The sequence below is a fragment of the Ictidomys tridecemlineatus genome, chromosome 11 (assembly GCF_052094955.1).
Source record: "Ictidomys tridecemlineatus isolate mIctTri1 chromosome 11, mIctTri1.hap1, whole genome shotgun sequence".
NCBI classification, from domain to species: Eukaryota; Metazoa; Chordata; class Mammalia; order Rodentia; family Sciuridae; genus Ictidomys; species Ictidomys tridecemlineatus.
Genome location: NC_135487.1, coordinates 21,100,488 through 21,118,559, shown reverse-complemented (window position 1 = coordinate 21,118,559; position 18,072 = coordinate 21,100,488). Strand labels below are relative to the sequence as shown.

Sequence of the window (18,072 nt, the reverse complement as noted above, 5' to 3'; positions counted from 1 at the left end):
TGGTGATTGTAGTTATTGACAGTAAGCATCTATTGATGACGAAGAAAATATAGTTTGTAATAATTGTTTAAGATGTCACAGGTTCAGAAATACAAAATTTTCTTCGGGTTCTCATTCTGGAGAAAAGTCTTAGGTTTTCTATTTTAATTGTTTTATATCTGATATTTAAAAACTATATTTTTAATGTTTTAAAGTAGGGAGAATTCTTATATTTTAGGTGTTTCATGTATGTCATCCATTAGATACACTTATTTAATTTAGCAAATATTCTTTGATCCGGGCACTGTGCTAGGTTCTGAGGATTCAGAATTGAGGTAATTCCTCTTCTGAATTATAAAAAAAGCACTCATGGATTGTCTTTGTGAGTAGGCATTAAATAGTTAAAATTTTTTGGTGTTTTGGACTTGAGATTCTTGCTTTTTGTTATAAGATTTTGCTTTCAGCTTTTCTGAATCATCTGTGGTCACAAGACTCCTGTGTCTTATCATCTTGGATTCATTGCTTTTAAGAGATGATTGATGGGTGTCTTGTGTTTCCCATCCCTCCTTAAAATCATTGAAACAGTATGTATTAAAATATCCACGTGGTTATTGGCTTAGAGACTTTGTCATTTAATTTTCAGAGCAAAGTTTGAGAAGAAAATTTAACAGGTTGGTTAGATATTAAGTACAGAATTAGAAACTACTTTTTTTTTTTTTTGGCATGGATTGAACCCAGGGGCACGCAACTACTGGGCCACATCTCCAGCCCTTTTTGTATTTTATTTAGAGACAGGGTTTCCCTGAGTTCCTTAGGTCCTTGCTAAATTGCTGAGGCTGGCTTTGAACTTGTGATCCTCTTGCTTTAGCCGTCCAAATCGATGAGATTACAGGTGTGTGCCACCTTGCCTGGGCAGGAGAAACTACTTTGTCTGTTTCCCCTATTCCTGTGATTCTAAGATGCTCTAGTCCATCAATAGAAGTATAGATCAAAAATCCAATCCTAAGAAGAGCAAGATAGAAAATTAATAAAATACCCTACTCTTACCCCTACAGGCTGAATTTTAATTGAATAGTGAACAAGATTTAATAAGAGGGTGAATTTTACTTAAATGATAATTCTTTTTTTCTTACATAAGTGCAATTTATTGGACTTGTATGTAATTTCTCAGATGTGGATGTATAAGTAAATAAATAAAGTATATTCCAAAAGTAATGCTGGGTCATCTCAATATTCACAAAGTAACAGTAGCAACTACCATTTGTCAACCACTTATTAGACAGATACTAAGAAATTTCCATGTATTGTCTCATCAGTACCACTGAGAGAACAGTTCTCTTATCCAGATAAGGAAGCCAAGATGCATGAATTAATCTGCCCAAAGTAACACTTGTAGTGTGTGGTAGACCTTGGATTTTGACCTGCATTCCTTCTACTCCAAAACATGTGCCCATAATTAAAGTAAATAAAACTACCATTTGCAAAATAATTGAGAGGTAAAACATTTCATTTTAGTAAGCTTCATAAAAATTGATGTTTTGGAGAGAATTTTGTAAGTTACTTTTATTTTTTGGGGGGTGGGGAGAGTTTAAAAGCATTATAATACTTTACTTCCAAAACACAGATAACTTTCTGGGTTTTTTTTTTTCTTAAAGTACAGCTCAGTTTCTAGACAAAGGAGACCACCTAAATATGCAATGAGGTTTCTGTACTCAAAGAGTTTCTTTAGCTAGAGGAAACAGTGAATCCATGTGAAAACATAACGGTTTCTTCTGTGGTTGGAGTTCAGAGGAGGATCATTATGGCAGGACTCGTTGGAGATCATTTTAATGGATGTAGCATATCAGATAAGAAGCATCTTCTAGTCTAGTTAGGATTTGGATAGGGGCAAATTGGGAGATGTTTGTTGTTGTTTTTGTAGCAATACAGGGGAGATTAGCATAAAAGATTAGCAATAGTACATCTTCAGAAAGCAGTATGTAAATATTTACCATCATAAATAAAGAAAATTGCATGAACTTTTTAGCTAGGCCCATTACATATTTCTTGTGTGTTTGTATTTGTGTATATGTGCCTTCATTGAAGTATCTATGTACAGAAATAGATGAATCTTTAAAATTCACAGAGAATTGGTTTCATTCAATGTAATTTATTTCTAGTGGTTAAAGTTAGTGTTGCTTAGCTTCTATTTTTTTCCTTCAAAGCACTACTAGGACTCTTTGTCGCTTGGAAAAATTTAGAACATTTCGTAGTAGAAGTCTTGCAAAGAAGTGGCTACTTAAAATTATCAGTTTCAAACCTTAAGTGCAGCCTTTGTTAGCTAAAGTACTCACTATCAGGGCTTTACTTGCCTCTTAATCTAGAAAGTCAGTATTAAAAGAAAGAAAGGAAAATTGTAGGATTGGGGCCACAAATAATATTAAAATAGTCCATGCACATTCTTGGCCTTCTCTTTCAAGTCCTGAAAAGCTGAAAGTCATATACTTGAGCGGTTTTTATTTACTATGAAAGATTAGTCTGTGAGTTGAGAGTTAAGAGAGTATTTTAGTACTTTAGAGGCAGATGTGCTGAATTGGAGTTTCTGGGCTCTGTTCCTACATTGGTTTGGTATGATCTTGCAGGACTTGTTTCTTCTCTTGTAGAAGGGTACTGTTATTCCTGTTCATGCCATTTTAGCATGGATTTATAAAGAGGAGAGGAGTTCTAATTGGAATGTACTGTTGTGAGCCTTTGACAGAAAGATACCTTATTTTGCATAATTGTTTTTTCAAGTTTTAAAAACCAGGGGTCTTCTTTTTTCTTGACTTTCCTTGATGTGTAGTCAACTTGACAACTTCCAGGGTAGTTAAGATAGTAGAGAATACTATCTTTTTCTGTGATGAGTGAATTGTATTTAGGTATTTGGCTCTTTGTCTTTGAAAAAAAAAAAAATCTATCCTTGGAGCCAGGCACAGTGGTATAGGCCTGTAATCCCAGCTACTTTGGAGACTTGAGTCAGGAGAATTTTGAGTTTGAGGCAAGGCTTGGAAATTTAGTTAGGCCATGTTTCAAAATAAAAAAAATATAAAGGGCTGGGATGTAGCTCAATGGTAGCGTACTCTTAGGTTTAATTTTAGTACTGCCAAGAAAACAACAACAATAACGAAGCAAAACATCAACAAAAAAATCAACCACCCAAATAAACCTACCCTTGGTAATAACCAAGTTTGTAAATCTGATGAAGGAAATCTGCATATGGAGTGATAAAGGATCTGTGCTATTCCTTGGAAGTAGAATAAGGTGAGATTTATTTAAAATATAGCTGTAGATTCTTATCAGACATTGTAAAAGAATTCTGTTCATAAATGTGAGCTAGCAGAAGCATTGCAGAGGGAAGAATTTGGTAGTGATTTGGAGAAGGTGTAGACATTCATCATCTCTGGACTTGGCTTTTTTCCCTTTGTAAGTCAAAGATAATGCACTGAATAGTTTTCTCGGTGCTCTTTCAGGTCTGTGATTCTTGTAGTTTGCTCTTATTTCTGTCTTTACAGGTAGAAAAGAAGAATAGTTAGACTTTTAAGGTATTCCAGAGGACATCTAAAAGATGCCCTTTTAGAGTGACTTCTCCCTTGTGTTTTGAGAGATTTTGGGACTTCTCATTGATTTTTTAAAGTGACCATTTCACTGTTGTGCAGCTTCGTGACACTGGAGTGTTCATTAGAGTCCATAGATGGATAATTCTAGAAAGCCTGATGTGCAGGCTGACCATGAAATTCTTTTCCACATCTTTCTATTAGGGCAAAGAGCATCTCAGAACTGCAGGCTTTTGGGTAACTAAAAGAGCTTGTAGAATTGCAGCCCTGAAAGGGCTACTGTGTACTGGCAATTCCTTGTAAGTCCCATAAAAGAAGTTCACTTGATTACAGAGGTGATTCAGTGTTGGAAAAGAGATATATTGTCCACCAGTGAGATGATGTATTCTTTCTTGCAGTCTAGAGGAACAGTTAATAATGCCTTGAAGTATATTAATATAAAAGTGCCTGGCCAAGGAGTACAACTAATTACCCTTCTCTAAAAGAAACTTTTTGAATACAGGTGGGAATGCGAAAGGTCCTAGTTCCATTAGTTTTGTACTAATACTGTTTGGATTGGGGGCATTTTTGACTTCTTTTAAAATTAAATGTTTACTTTAGAAAAAAATCACTAACCAGGCCAGGTGGCCTAAAGGAGCAAGATCATAGTAATTGGCTTACATATTAGTTAACGACTGTGTGTTAGATGTGAAATGATCTTTCCATGAGTATTGTTTGAGGAAGTTCCTGGTACCCCATAATAGTTTTGGGGTTGAGATTGGGCATTTTGAGATGTCAGATAGAAGAAGGTATTCTGTAACTAGGAAATGTGGGTATATCTGACAGTTACACCCTGGTTTCTAATTTTGTCCTGTCACTTTGAAAACTATGTACAACTCATTCCAGTATCTGCTTTCTAGGCTGCACTAGACCCACTGCTATTATGTTCTGCTACATTCAAACATTCCATTAATTTCTGCCCTGTTATGATCCTTCTTTGGCTAAATAATGTTATCATTCTTTGATACTTATCATTGTGCTTGATAGGGCAAACCAGTGAAATTATACTAATACTGTTCAGACTTTTTTAGCATTAGTTGTGTTATTGATAGCACTTGTAAATCTTTAAATATTTTTTTATTTGTAGTTGGACACAATACCTTTATTTTATTTTATTTTTTTGTGGTGCTGAGGATGGAACCCAGTGCCTCACATGTACTAGGCGAGCATTCTACCGCTGAGCCAACAACCCCAGGCCTATTTGAATCTTATAAAACGTTTTGAGGTATATTATTTTCCCTTTTAAGATGAGGAAAAGGAGCCAGGAGTAGTGGCATACTCCTATGAATTCAGCAACTCAAGAGGTAGAGGCAGGATCATAAGTCAAGACCAGCTGTAGCATGTTAGCAAGTTAGCAAGACATTGTCTCATAATAGAAAATAAAAAGCGCTGGAGGTGTTACTGAGTGATAGGGTGCCTCTGGGTTCAATCCCATGTACCACTGCCGACAAGAACAATAGTAAGATGAGGAAAAGGCGTCCTAAGGTAAGATGACTCCAGCTAAGGTCATAAGTGTCAAGATTTGGATGGAATTAAAATTCTGTTTTGTTAGGGTCAAAAATAATAGAAACTGAAATAAATTGAACATATACAATTTTTCCCAGTACACTGCTAATCACTTCATATGTATTACAATTTTCATAGTGATCTTGCAACTTATGGTGCCTTTTATAGATAAGGCAGGCAGAATTAGAGAGGTCAGTGAAGTCATGAACCAGCTATTTGAACTTAAATTTCTGTAACTTCAAATCCCGAGTTTTCCTACTATTTGTTCTGCATATTAATTGAGTCTACTAACTATTCAAAATCCAGCTTCAAGTATCTGTTCCTTTTTCTCTCACTAGCTAGAAGAGGTGTAAGAAATTCAAATAGCAAGTGATTTGTAGTATTCTCATGGCCCTCCCCTATCCCTACAAGAGGACCTCGGTTAATATTGGTTGTATTTTCTTTCCTTTTTTTTCTTAAAATTTTTTTTAATTGTAGATGGACAGAAGCCTTTATTTTATTTTTATTTTTATGTGGTGCTGAGGATCAATCCCAGTGCCTCACGTATGCTAGCCAACTACTCTGCCAGTGAGCTACAAGCCCCAGCACCTTGTTTTTTTTTTTTTTTTTTTTGGTAAATGACACAATACAATGCCTTTATTTTATGTGGTGCTGAGAATCGAACCCGGGTCCCGCCCGTGCTAGGTGAGCCACAATCCCAGCCCCCCTTGGTTGTATTTTTTATTGAGATAACTTTTCCATCCTCAGGGATGTAGAGGGGTGGAGCAGAGGATAAGAAATAGAAAAAACTGAAAGCACTCATTTTACCTTCTATACAATATGTGTATTTTAAAATTATAGTTACTTTTATAGAGTGTATAGGATGAATAATATCGTATAAATTGAATCTGATATAAAGCATTTGTCATAAAAGATTTTTCATTAAATATAGTTGTAACTGGATCAGTAGGACACTTGAGCCACTTCTTAGGTCATAGAAACATGTCTTTAAAACAAAAACAAAAACAACCAAACAAACCCCAGTAGTCCTCATTTTATGTATACACACAAGTAGATAAGATGATGTTTGGAAAACTGGAATTACTTTTGTTAATTGCTTGCGCAAGCTTGTGTGAAACTACGTTGTGTGTAATTCCTTCTGATTGTGTAATTTTGCTGATAAGGAACCAGAATATCAAAGCCAATTCATAAAATTTTTTTCTCTTTTGCATATATGTTTTTCTACATTTTTAAATTGGTGCTTTGTAGTTGTACATGATGGTGGGATTTGTTATTACATATTCACACATGTACACAATTTAGCAATATAAACAGGCCAATATCATTCTTTAGTATCCACTCCCCTAAGTCTCTTTTCTCTATTCTACTGATCTCTCTTAGATTTAATTCATTGTAGTTTAGTTAATCAATGTATGCAGTGGTTCTCATAGTGAGGCATGTAAAGAAAGTAGAATGTACAGAAAAGTATTGGTGTTTTCTGTATACCTAGCAGCCATGTCTGTGAACTATTCCTTTCCTGCAATGAATGAAAAAAGGGTATGGCTCCATAACTAGCACACTAAGATTCATGTCATTCAATAATTAAAAATTCCCTGCGACTGGGTGTGTGCAAAGGTTTAAATATTTGGTTCCATCTTGAGGTGAAGTATTCTTTTCCCTCTCAGATGAACTCTTTCCTGCTTTGGGGATCTGAGGAGTGTTGGTCCTAAAGCATTCTAGAAGTTTTTGCTGTTTTATTTGTAAACTTTGCAGGTTTCCTAAGTGATCTGGGATGTATCTTTTGCATACTGGGTTCTAAAGTACTATTATGTAGTTGTTATGAAATATAGGCCTATTATAACATGAATGTGGTTGTGCTATAGATCAAACTAGTCATACACACACAGACACAGCCTCATTTATAGGTAATTTGATAACTAATGTTCTGTTTCCTTACATGTTTACTCTTGTATTATGCAGGAAAACCAGATTTACTTCAGGTATTGTATCATTTTTTGAACATACTTTGCTGTCATCTGTCAGGTTTTCTGAAGATAATAGAGAAAAAAAAGTTTCCTGTAGCTATTTTTCCAATAATCTGAAACAGGAAGTTACTAAATTTGCCTTTTAGTAGATTTAGGAGCGTGTGTGCAGTGGAGAAGGATAGGTTAATTCATCCCCAAATAACAGGTGCTATCTGTGTCTCTGAGTATTTTTTTTTGAAAGGTTTTCTTTATAAAAGTACAAACAATGGTTTATTTTATTTTTATTTTTTTAAATGTGTGGGTTTGGGGACGAAGTTGTTGACTAGTGTTGTGGTTTTTAAAAAATATGTCTTTTTAGTTGTCCATGGATCTATCCATTTATCTATCTATATCTGCTTACCTACCTATCTATCTACCTTCCTATTTAATTATTTATAGCTCTGAGAATCAAACACAGTGCTTCACACATGCTATGTAAACGCTGTACCGCTGAGCCACAACCAGCCCCTCGTTGTGTTTTGATGTGTAAAGAAGTTGGGGAACCCTTGTGCATTTTGGAATTTTAACGGGAGTCATCAGCGGAAGAGCTGACCCTGCAATTCTAACTTATTTACATTTATCCTAACATTTGAGAGTTACCAAATCTTATTATCTTTACTTGATTGCTGTTTTCCTCCTTTTATTGCTCATTTTGGTTCCCCAGGAACCTTCAGTGACTCTTAAAGGGCTGCCTTAATTCCCTTAGGACCAATAAAATCTCAACTTGACAATATTAATATACTTGGGTACTCTTTTGTCTACACTTTGCCCTCAACTGACTCTACCAAACAGATTCCTAATTAAGAGAACTTCTGTGTATACACAGTGACTTCATTTCTGATCATCATAATGGGCTGTGACTTTTAACTTTTGAAATTCTATAGTGTTTTTTGGTATGCTGTGAAAGCTGAGAGGGATCCCGGCAGCTCTTCCTTCCTTGGTTGGCACAGGTTCCTTCTCTTACCATTTCATGCTTGGGTTGTTGCAGTGGCCTCTCTGCTTAAATGCTTCAGCATCCATTTGTTTCCCCTCACTACACTTTGTGGAGGACTGTCAGATTAATCTTTTTAAGTATTTTTATGGTGACACTCTCCATTGCTGCCTCTTGGGTTAGAACCACGCCCTGGGTGTTGCACACAGCCTGGCTGGCCGTGGGCGCTAGTTGTGCTTTCACCTTCTCCTTACTTCTCCCCTGTGTGGATGGCCAGTCTCCTAAAGGGCACATGCTCCACTGGCCTTTCCTTTCACCTTTATTATTTGCAGAAAGTCCCTTGCATTGTCTGGTCTTCCCTAAGTTCCCTCCTTCTTTAAGACCTTCCTTGAACATTGTCTTTTTAAAAATTTATTTGTCGATGGACCTTTTTATTCTATTTATATGCAGTGCTGAGAATTGAACCCAGTGCCCCACACATGCCAGGCGAGCACTCTACCACTCAGCCACAACCCCAGCCCTTGACCATTCTTATTATCTTAAAGTACTGCATATCAATTGATAACTGGTTTTTCTTTTATAATTTTTTATAAAAATTTTTTAAAAATTTTTTTAAAAAGAGTCTTTTGCTAGTTTTTGTTAACTTCAAGAAGTGGCTAATGGAGGCTCTCCTGGGTCTGTTCAAGTAGCACCTTTGGAGTTTAGATGCTGAAGCTTCCCCCTCAGCCCCAGCCAGAAAAGCAAAGTTGGTTTTCAGATGTAGGGAGACCATACTGAACAGTTTGTGTGATTTCATCAGTAGTGGTGGAAGTGTTACTTAAAGGCATCAGATATCACTATTAATAGTGCTTATCAAAGTGCTTAATAACCCAGGGAAACATTAAAAAAAATAAACAAAGCTGTTGGTTTTATATACTGCATAATTAGGCAAAAAAATTAGGCTTCCTCCCTCTCTTCTTTCCCTTTTGAAGGAGTATATATTAAATTTTCCATCAAAAGAGATTTTAAGAGACTGTTAGGAGTGATAGTGCATGCATGTAAACCCAGCTACTTGGGAGACTTAGGCAGGAGGTTTGCAAGTTGAGGCTGTTCTCATTTACTTATTGAGATGTTGTCTTAAAAAAAAAAAAAAAAGATGGGGTAGAAAGCTTGCTTAGCACAAACAGGGCCCTGGGTTTGTTGCACTTTACCACGGAAAGGAAGAAAAGTGGGGGGGAGGCATCATCATGGAAATCCAGTAGTAGCCATTTGTTTCAATAGGGTAAAAATTTTGAGCAGTAAGTACTGGAAGCCAGGTTGTAATTATGCCTACTAGAGAAATATAAAAAAATTATAGCAGATGTTGATTCTTAGGCACTTTTTTATGATTTCAGTGAAATGAAACAGAACAAAAATATTTTAACATTTAAAAATAATCTTTACACATAAGTACTGAGTAACTGATGAAAGAGATAGTTTCTTAACTATATATAAATGGAAGGTAAAAATTTGGTAGTTCCTATGATGTTCCTAAACTAAAAGAGGTGATAACTAAAAAAAGAAACCTGTGCTCTATATTGTTTCTTTCTTTTCTTTTCCCCTTCCTCCCTCCCCCATCCCCTCACCCTGGCCCTTTACAACACTGAGCTACATCCCCAACCTTTCTAATTTTTATTATTTATTTGTTTTAATTAGTTATAGATGGCAGTGGAATGCATTTATGCACTTTGATAGATATATCATACATAGATGGGATATGATTTCTCATTTTCTTGAGTATACATGTTTTAGAATCATATTGGTCATGCAGCACATATATACTAATAATGTCTGTTTCATTCTACTGTCTTTCCTATCCCCATATCCCCTCCCCAACCTTTTTATTTTGAGACGGGGCCTTGCTAAGTTGCTGAAGCTGGCCTCAAACTTAAGATCCTCCTGCCTCAACCTCCTGAGTCCCTGGGATTACAGGCGTGTGCCATCATGCCCCGGCTGTATACTTATTGTTAATTTAAAAATAATTGTCTTGTGATGAAACCATTAAGGAGTATTTTGAATACTTCTTATTTATGCTGCAATCTTCCAAGTTAGAAGCTTAATTATTAAAATTATTATAAATAGTACAATATGAGCTCCTTTAAAATTACCACTAAGCTGTCATTTTAAAGGTTGGTTAAAGTGAAATGTGCTTATTGAAGAGAAGTTCCTTATTTGTAACGAATTCCAGACCACCATAATCTCAATTTTTATTTATTACAGAATCACTTGTAAACCAAAACAAAAGTATGTTTTGTAATAATCCCATTGTACCAACAGTTACCTATTTTTGTTATTTTTTCTTTAAAAAAATTTTTTTTTTTGAGAGAGAGAATGGTAATATTTATTTTTTAGTTTTCGGCAGACACAACATCTTTCTTTGTAGTGGTGCTGAGGATCGAACCCGGGCCGCACACATGCCAGACGAGCACGAGACTGCTTGTGCCACGTCCCCAGCCCTTATTTTTTCTTTTCTGTCTTAATCTACAAGGGAAGGTTACATGAAGAAAAGCAGTGTTTACATTTGTAATTTTGTGTTTTACTTTTAAAATATAATATTTTGTTATTGTGCCACAGCTACTTAATTGTTAGATATTTTAATTTGCATTCAACTTTTTGTTTTTATATTTTGAATGCCAAGTTTTCTTCCTTTTGGGGGTGGGTTTCTTAGGGGACATAAGCCAAAGGTGCTTCTCCACTGAACTAAACCCACAAAACTCCCCACTACTTTTAAAACTTTATTTTGAAATCTCTCTATGTTGTCCATGGTGACATTGAACTCAGTCCTCCTGTCTGAGCCTCATGAGTGGGTAAATTGCATGTATGTACCACATAGCCTGGCCTAGCTTTCTTTTTTGAATTTTGTTGTTGTCAATGTTGAGATAAATTCTCAGGAATGCACTGAGTCTTTTTTTGGGGGGCGGGTAGAGAAGAAGTTGAACTTTATTAAATATAAAAGTTTTTCTGATTTAAAGGTCAACATGACTTTTGATATATTAACATGTAAATGTATGTGTCCACATACGCATGGGCATGATGAACACAAATATGCACTCACGCCTCAAGGCTCTTCCAAAGAATTGTGGTAACAGTAGATGAAGGGACCTTGTTAAAAGTCGATTTATGCTTTTCATATGAAACTTTGGTAGTGATTTATATAAGTGTAGATTATGGTATTTACAAAAGCTCTTTACATACTACTCACTTGATTTCACCCCAGTCTGTCGCAGGACTAGATAAATCTCTTAGGTGTTAAGATTTTTTTTTTTTTTAAAAGAGAGAGTGAGAGAGGAGAAAGAGAATTTTTTTTTTTAATATTTATTTTTTAGTTGGTGGACACATCATCCTTGTTGGTATGTGGTGCTGAGGATTGAACCCGGGCCGCACGCATGCCAGGCGAGCGCACTACCCCTTGAGCCACATCCCCAGCCCCAGGTATTAAGATTTTGAGAAGTGTCTTCTGGAAATTATGTCATGGGTTAGGATAGAAAATGTGATTGTCAGTGGTTATTATCACACTTCCTCATTTCAGGTCCCTCTCTGAGTTGATGCCAACTTCTCTTAATGTACTGACAGCATGATGACAATATGTTCTCATACAAAAAGAATTTTTTCTTCTACTGTTTTACCAGCTAGTTAAATTTCAGTCATTTGACTTGTGCATTGGGTACATTGGAGTGAAACTCAGCTTGTGATGGCGCTCACAGGGTTGTAGCACCTCAGAGCACTGTGCAGTCTATGTGGAGTGTGTAAGCAGTAAACTAATTTTTTATTCCTTTCAAGGGCAGAGTAGTTGTTGGAACGCCCATTTGGTGTTAAGACAGCATAAAACCTCATTGATTCTTCCCTATAGAATATTTGTATTGGTAGAGTCAGCTCAGTAAATCACCTCCTGTAGTTTCCGCACAGCTCCACTCGTGGTTCTTGTAGTGTTTGTTGGCTGTTTATCTTATATTATTTGAAGTAGAGCGACCTGGATGATGATCATGTTGTCTCCTGGCTGAGTCCATAGGAACATTTCACTGGCAAACCAGAGTACTGTGAAGTCTTTTGGTTACTGCTTTCCTCCTTTTTTTTTTTTAATATTTTTTTAAGATATCAATGGACCTTTATTTTATTCATTTATTTATATACTATGCAAGTGTGTTACCACTGAGCCACAACTCTGGCCCCACTGCTTTCCTCTTAAATAAAAGTAGTAGTTGAATCTTTGGGTTGTTCCTATGAGTTCAGTGTTGTATTCTTCCTTTACAAATTGTGTCACATTTAATGTTAACAACATTTTCTAGGTAAGATCACCAAGGCAGAGGTTTAATTGACATAGCTGTTTTATGATTTCAGAGCATACATTTGTGTTTTTATCACTCTATTAAATTTTTTTTAGTTATAGATGACATAGTACCCTTATTTTACTTATTTATTTATATGTTGTGCTGAGGATTGAACCCAGTGTGTTACATGTGCTAGGCAAGCGCTCTACCACTGAGCTACAAACTCAGCCCTTTTCACTGTATTTTTAAAATAAGAAGTTTTAGAGGTTCTTGATGTTCTTAGACTTTTATTTCCATAAGTGTTTAAAGGGCTTTTAGTAAGAGTTTATGAGATAATTGTGTAAGTGTGGTATTGTATATTGTCTTTTTTGTTAGATGGCACAACATTGTTCCCAGGCAAAATGTAATAATTTCCCAAATGGCCAGCATTGCTTGTAATTAGTTTCTATTATGTTCTCATGAAATATGCTTACTTAATTCTGTTGCTTTACAAACCTGTGGTTCAGGTTGGAATAAATAGTTTGTGTGTGTGAGTTTTTTTTTCTCCAAGGTTTAAGAACAGTGTTGGTGGGGCAATTGTGAATCACACTTAATAGTGCGCTACAAGCAAGAGGATAAAATCTGTTTTATTGGTGAGGATGATAGTATCACTCAAGCTTTTCCTCTTGGTTTCTAGGTTTTGAAAGGGACTTTAGCTACTACTTCAGTGATGATTATGGGATCAACTTCCTCCTCAACCAGAACCACAAGAGACTAATGTATAAAAATCATAACAAATTTTACTTATTTATGAGAAGAAATAATAACTCAGTTGAACAAGATCATTGTGTTCAGTGATCGTGTGCTTGGCTAGAGGATGAAATCAGTTCTCTTAAGAAGTTGCTTGGTATAAGCAGTGTCAGTGTTAAGGAATTTATTTGAATCTTTTTATTATTGTTTATTATAATCAGACTCATTTGATGTATTAATTGCTTTTAAAGGGATGAACTTAATTCCTGCATCCTGAGCCTTCCTCTTCAGTGTGCCAATTGGATAATATAGTGCACAGTCTGACTCCCTCTGTCTGTCTGTCTGTCTGTCTGTCTGTCTCTCTCTCTCTCTCTCTTAAATATTTCTTTTCAGTTGTAGATGGACACAATATCTTATTATTATTATTTTTTTTATGTGGTGCTGAGGATTGAAGCCAGTGTCTCACACATGCGAGGCAGGTACTCCACCACTGAGCTACAGCCCCAGCTCCTATCTCCTTCTCTTTTTTTTGTATCAATTCCTAATTCCTTTATCTTCCTTTAAAATTGTCAGATCTTTAAGTCGTCTTTTTTTTTTTTTTTTGTAAAAGTTTAAGTCGTCTTATTGCCTAATATTAAAGTGAATTTTGTGAACCTCTTTTGTGATCTGTTGCTTTTTGTCTTGTCAAAAACATTCTTGGTCTGGGGCTGCAGCTCATTGGTAGAGTGCTTTTCCCAGCATGCCCGGGGTTCCATTTGTGTTTCTATCACTCCATTGCAAAAATGACAACAACAAAATTAAAACAATCTTTATTCTCAAATTCTTGATGAGGTAAGTTTAAGCAACTATCCTTCTATATGCTGGCAGTATTTAAATTTTTGGTTATTAATATAGGTGTGGCCTATTAATAGTTAGTGGTTGGTGAACCAGCCCAATTCTGTTTATATGTTACTACTTCCAGAGGGCTTACTATTGAATTTGAAATAGTTTGGAAAATGCATCCTCACTTTGTTTTATAATTTAGTAATTTCTTATAATAGAATCATTTGAAGTTAGGTGTTTTTATTTTAATCAACTTTTGAATATGAGTGATTGCTACTAATTCTCAGTAAATGCAACATGTCTAGATTGATTTAATTTTGCATTTTTAAAAGTCAAGTCAATTTTAATATGTAAGGGTTGTAAGATAAAGTAGGGGAAAACATGAAAAGGGTGGAGGTAATTACCTTCTTCTAAATTAAAACACATTTTACTTTTAGCACTTGGATTTAGATGTATGAGAAGTGGAACAAGAATTGTTCTTGAAAACAAAACTGTAAAGTCATGTTTTGAATATCCAAAACCACTTCCACGTAGTCACAGTTGTTTAGTTATCTAATGCTATAAAACACATTATGTAACATTTAATAATGCAGTTCTTCAAAGCCTCACAGTTTCTGTAGGTCAGGAACCAGGCATGGCCTTACTAGGGCCTCTCACAATTTCAGCTGGGGCTGCATTCATTTCATCTTGACTGGGGAATGGTCTGGCCTCCAAACTAATGTTCTTGATGTTAGGGTCCAGATCTTGATTGTCCAAATCCTAATGTTGTACAGAGATCTTTCTTGGTTCTTTGCTATATGAACTTCTCTCTGGGGTCATTCACATCATAGCAGCTGCCTTCATCAAAGTGAGCATGCAGGAGGACAACAGAAGACAGAAGAGGATTAGCAATGTGGATACCTCAGACTTATGGAGCATATGTGAAAGCAACACCCATAACTTGCCTTAATGTTATTTTTTAGAAACATGTCACTTAGGTCCTGCTCACTATAGTGAAGGGGATTTTAGATAGGAGTCATCTGTGATGCTGCTTACTGCAGTTGTGTAGATTTGTATGTTTTAGACTAAAGTGCTCAGTTCTCTGTAAGACATGTAGATATTTAAAGGCGTTTTGCTAAGTTTGCTTCTGTTTTTTCCCATGTGCCTCTTTTCATTATTTTGCATCCTTCCCAATTTGCAGAACCCCTTGCAGTTCATACTTCTGCTCTTTCCCTGTCTCATTCTCAGATTGCTGCCATCCTGCTCTCCTGCCTCCCCTTTGTTTATCTCTTCCTAACTTGCCTTTTCAGTCCCTGCTGTTTTCACTGATAAAAATTAATTGATCTTCCTACCACTACTTTGGGAATACATATGGAGTTCTAGTACTTTGGGGGCTTCCTCTAGCATCTGTTTACGATTTATTTTGATTACGGAAGAATTATATTTATATCAATTGTTAATGTTGGGAAAAATGGATGATTCTTGGTAACGTAGGGACTTGAGCTCATTGGTGTGTATTTTTTTTTAAAAATACTTTCTTTAGTTGTCGATGCACGTTTATTTAATTAATTTATTTATATGTGGTGCTGAGAATTGAACCCAGTGCCACACACATGCTAGACAAGTGCTCTACCACTGAGCCACAACCCAGGCCCTCGTGTGTATTCTTTTGAGACTTGTTTTGATTGCTACTTTGAAGTAGAATCAATTCCCGTCCCCTCGGTAGTACTGGGAATTGAACCCAGAGCCTTGTACATGCTAGGCACTCATTCTGCTCCTGAATTACATCCCCAGTCCAGTTTTGAAGTTTGTTTTTAAATGGGTTTCGCTAATTTGTCCAGCAGGCTTGAATTGTGATCTTTCTTAGTCTGCAAACTAGCTGGAGTTACAGGCTTGCACTGCTGTGCCCATCTTAGAATCTCCACTTTTTAGCTTCTTCATGTTTGCTGTATCATTGTTTCCTTTTGAAGAATTTAGCCTAGAAACAGCTTTGTTTATTTGCTCATCTGCTCGTTCTGACTTTGCATATTATGACAACCTGTAGTGAAAGAAAGGATCTTAGAAATCATCTTTGAAACCTTGAGCTCAAAGGCTGTTGCTTTGAATTGGCAATTTGATAAATTGTGGAGAAGACTATTTGCAAATGGAAATTGGTATTTTCAGAAGCTGTTGCTAGGATATCCCTGTTCTGTGCTAGGATATTACCCAACTTTTGAATAATAATTTCCAAGCTTGTGTGGAAAAGGATGAACATTTAAAAATTAAAATTTTTAATCTTCGTGGTTTAAATTACTCACCTCTATTCATCTCTCTTTCCTGTCCCTCTTTCTTTCTTTCTTTCTTTCTTTCTTTCTTTCTTTCTTTCTTTCTTTCTTTCTTTCTTTCTTTCTTTCTTTCTTTCTTTCTTTCTTTCTTTCTTTCTTTCTGTCTTTCTTTCTTTCTGTCTTTCTTTCTGTCTTTCTTTCTTTCTGTCTTTCTTTCTTTCTTTCTTTCTTTCTTTCTTTCTTTCTTTCTTTCTTTCTTTCTTTCTTTCTTTCTGTCTTTCTGTCTTTCTTTCTATCTTTCTTTCTTTCTTTCTTTCTTTCTTTCTTTCTTTCTTTCTTTCTTTCTTTCTTTCTTTCTTTCTTTCTTTCTGTCTTTCTTTCTGTCTTTCTTTCTGTCTTTCTTTCTGTCTTTCTTTCTGTCTTTCTTTCTGTCTTTCTTTTTTGGAATATAAATTTCATGAGGTGACCCCTTGTGCTGACCTTTGTTTTTTGGGGGGGTAGACAAAGAGGTAATGGATGTGGACTGCTATTTGCTCTAACTCCCTTCAAAATAGAGAATAATAATAATAATAATTATTATTATTTTGTTGTTGTTGTTGGAAAGGGTACAACCAGTCAGGATGGAAACTATTTCTCATCTTTGGCTAGGACATTACCAAATGAAAACAAGAAAAAAATTCTTCAGTATTTTCTCTTGCATAGTTTACGTTAATTTTCAGTATTTCTTCTGTGATTTGACAGCTATTTTCACTAGGTGTGATGCCATCAAATTTATTTTTTGAGAACTTTGTATATGGCAGACATTGTGTTAGACACTCATTGACAATCTCTGTCATTGTCTCAGCAGCCTGAAAAATATTTTCTTCATCAATTAAAAAAGTCAAAAAAAAAAAAAAAAGCAAGGCCCAGGACAATTCAATAATATATCCCAAGGAGCAATGGAATCCTCTTGTCATGCCTTCTTACCTGGCCTACTGCTTAGCTTTGATCTGGGCTCTCTCATTTCACCCTCTTCTCCTTTAGTCCTTATATGTTAACAGACCCCAGAGGCACACCAGGATGCAGTGCTGCTGCTTGTAACTATTTCTCTTTGGGAAAACTTAGGCATCTGTGCAGATATTGTTATGATATTGTTTTATTAGAAAATAAATGAAGGCCTGAAAAGTGTGTGGGAAATAACCCATGTCTGTGAGACAGAATTACAGAGCTATTTAAGGGTAGGTTAAAATTATGCTGAGAAACATAGAAATTATGTTTGGGAAACTAGGATTCATTTTAGTAGGCAGAGTTTAGTTTTTCTTTCATTACCATTGGGGTATAGCTTATAAATTGGAAAGTTAATCTTTTATTGTGAAGGAAGAAAGCAAATATTTGTGCTTTTTGGTGTGTGTGTGTGTTTTCTGTTCCTCTGAGAAATTTAATTTTAGGTGTATGACTTTTTATGTTCAAAATCAATGATTAAATATTAACTCAAACTTCTTAGTTTCCTGTCTTAAGTAATGGCAGTTGAAAACATAATTAGAGGAAATAAGAGGGGGCATTTTTGTGTGTAAAGCCGATGACCAGAACCAAGAATGATAGAGTTCTTAATTCCCTATCACTGATGCTTTGATCTTGTGCAAAACTGTACTGTATTTTGCTTGAAGGTTGCTTAGCATTTCTTTGGTTGAAACTAGTTTAAAGTCTCATTGGTTTAGGAGCAATGATGCCTACATTTCTGAGAACTATGATTTTTGAAGACATTTAAATGGCATAGTATGAAATATTGTTAAAATTAACAGAGGTTAGGAGATTTTATTTCCTTTCTCATAATGGACAGAAAACTTTTCTGTCTTTCCAAAATCTTGAAATAGGTTAGTGTTGTGGTTGGGAAATGTTTCCAGAATAGAATCTTTGTGTATTAAGAAGTGAATTTTGCCTCTAGCATTCCATAGCTGGGGTTCATAGCTGGGTTCATGCTCC

At 35.6% G+C, this 18,072-nt stretch overlaps 1 protein-coding gene across 28 annotated transcripts in view; it reads left to right on the top strand.

Annotated features, from left to right (window-relative positions):
- Positions 1 to 18,072, top strand: part of Pum1 (pumilio RNA binding family member 1) — a 120,380-nt gene that overhangs the window by 39,019 nt on the left and 63,289 nt on the right. The gene's annotated exons all lie outside the window — the stretch shown is intronic.